This window comes from Alligator sinensis, unplaced genomic scaffold, assembly GCF_000455745.1.
Source record: "Alligator sinensis unplaced genomic scaffold, ASM45574v1 scaffold735_1, whole genome shotgun sequence".
Classification (NCBI taxonomy): domain Eukaryota; kingdom Metazoa; phylum Chordata; order Crocodylia; family Alligatoridae; genus Alligator; species Alligator sinensis.
In genome coordinates this window covers 569,832-572,444 of record NW_005842639.1, presented here as the reverse complement: position 1 = coordinate 572,444, position 2,613 = coordinate 569,832, and the positions used below count along the sequence as shown (strand labels likewise).

The 2,613-nt window shown below is 53.8% G+C and overlaps 1 protein-coding gene across 1 annotated transcript in view; it reads left to right on the top strand.

The window, feature by feature from the left end:
• The window catches only part of MTMR11 (myotubularin related protein 11), a 15,984-nt gene extending 13,377 nt beyond the window's left edge, over nt 1–2,607 (top strand). Inside the window, exon 17 of the mRNA XM_014524617.2 lies at nt 17–2,607. The gene's annotated coding sequence lies outside the window, so the exon portion shown is untranslated. The remainder of the gene's footprint in view (nt 1–16) is intronic.
• Nucleotides 2,608–2,613: the final 6 nt, after the last annotated feature.

Genomic DNA, 2,613 nt, shown 5'->3' with positions numbered 1-2,613 from the left:
CCCCGTCCCGCTGATGGTGACCACTGCTGGGAGAGGATGTCAGGCAGCGGCTGGACTCACATGACTGACTTCCCCGGCGTTCAGACCTGTCCACCTGCGTGTTGGCAAAGAGGCCAGTGCCCACAGGCTGCTGTGTGCAGCTCATCTTGGAGACAGGCACCCGGATACTGCTGGATTTTCGGTCCCAGGCCTGGAACTTTGCCCAGCCCTTGGCATCTACTGAGGGGTCGCAGATATGTTGCCCAGTTGTCCTGGTGACTGGGCATCTCCCAGCGACATGGCAGAGGAGACCCGCATCTCCAGAACGAGCCCTAGAGATGGAGCTCTCCCCTCGGTCCCAGATCCACGGTCGTCCTGGCTCTGGGGACTGTGGAGGAGCCCTGCCCTGCTGCTAATTAGCTGTCCCTTCCCTGCGGATCGTGGGTGGGTCTGCAGCACCTTCCACCCACCAAGCCAGGCTGTTTCTGCTGGGTTTTCCCAGTTGGACCCCTCAAAGCAGGCACTAGTGAGGAATCTTTGGGGTGGGAGGACTGGAAGACCCCTGTCTCCCCTGCCCTAGAGGCTCGGATGCATTGTAAGCTGCTGTGTTGTACAAGGGAGTAGGTTGGGGAGAGGGGGCGTGGTCTTTGCTGTAATCCTGCTACCTCCAGAAGCACTTTTGAAGTCCCTGAGTTTTACTGTAATGCACAAAAAAGCGTCCGGAAATCCTGCTCGTGCAAACAGACACACAGTTGCACCACATGGAAAGGCAAAAAATGTGGCGTGTACATGCACTCCCCCAAGTCCAGGTTGCGGCTGCTGCTTTCTTGCAGAGGGACAGCAGCCGGATCTGGGATTGTGAGACCATCTCTTGCAGACTTTCTTCCTTGAGCTCTAGGCCCCGTTGCATCAGCTGCCCATCAGGCTGTTGCATGGGCTGGTGTGGATCCGGGACATCTGCTCTGTCCCCCATGGCCAGGATCAGACTCGGCCCTGTGTTACCACCTGTTCTCTGCACTTACAAGCTTGATGGGGTGGTGGTGCCTTATGGCTGGGAATCTTCCTGATCCCTCCATTGAACTGGGCCTTCTCCAAAAGCCCATCCTGTCTGGGAGCTTCACAGCCCAGCAAGGGGAATCTTCCCAGTGGGGTGGATTCAGGCCCTTGCTACTAGGATTCAGGGGATGGCCCCATATGGGAAACTTGCTGGAGTCTTTCAGGTCCTTCCAAACTCGCAGCAGCTCCCCCACTTCAGTATACGCAGACATTGCTGATGGTAGCTCAGGGCCGGTATGTTCCTCCCCACTTTGGGATCTCTTTCTAACCCTATATAATCTGCAGCGGAGGAAGGGAGGGGAGGGGGGAACAACCTCACTGCTGATTAGGTGTTTCTATTGCAGGATTTTTTTTCTCAAGGCCCTGGCACAGTTATCAGTAACACATTTTGTTTAAAGCTATTTGTATTATTTTATTTTTTTTAAAATAGCTCTAGCTATAATTAGTAACCAGCAGGAGATGGGTTTCCATTGGGCTTGAAGCACTTTAGGCAGAACCAGAGACTACATTTGGATGAGCTTATTCACGGTGCGTGCACATGCACGTGCTTCTTGCCATCCATTTCACTTAATAGAAAGGATCCCTTTAATTTCATGGGTTAGAAAAGGATCGGTGCAAGGATCGAACGCCTCCCCTTCTCGCAGGGCTTGAAAGCAGTGGAGTTGCAGGATGGGCAGGGGCAGTCACAGCTGAAAGTCCAATGCCGCTTTGGAAAACACTGTGCCGGTTGCCTGAAAAGGATGGGGAGCCATGCGCACTTCATCTCAAAAACTCCTTCCAGCCCCATGAGAGGCCTGGGGGGAAGAGCTGAGTGTCTCCATCGCTCCTTAAAAAGATGCCGGCCGGGGGCCTGGGCTCTCCCTTGAAGCAACTCCTTTGGTTACTTCTTAAGAAGTCTTTGGGTGGCCAAGGAGTTCGGATCCCGCGACACGAGGCAGGAGGTACGTCGTGATCCCACCGAAGGGCATTCTGTTTTTTCCTAGTCTGTATATTTTTGTAGTGACGTTTCTATTTAAGAGCCCAATAAACGCAGTATTTTTAAAGCTATGCGGTGCGGCGGCGTGTTTGAAGGAGATGTCCCAGTTCACCCTAAAAGGTCGCGCGAGAGGCTACAGTCTCCAGGTGCCGTTCGCGAGGGCGGGCGAAATCATCTCGACGTCCCGTGTGGTGCGAAATCCCACGAGCCTCCGATTGGAGGGTATTATGAGCCAGTTAATCATTACAAGTAGGACTAACGATTGATAACCCTAATGAACGTGCTGGGTAGATATCAAAGTACTTCACTCAGCAGCCGCTATCGGCGTTTCCTCTTATAGGCGGGGAAACCGAGGCACAGAGCGGCCCTGCAAGGGCTCCCCCTGCAAGCCAGGGCTATACCTGGGAATTGCGCTAGGTTTGAAACCGGCTGCTCTGCCCCTGGGCAAGTCTCGTCCTTTTTCTAGGCCTCAGTTTGTTCACCTGCAAAATGGGTGCTGTGCTAGTTATTGGCAGTAAGCCTAGGCCCTGTTGTTGTTATTACCAGCGTGTCCCACAAGGCGTTAACGTCAGCAGCAGCTCAGACCCCTTCGCAAGCCGCTT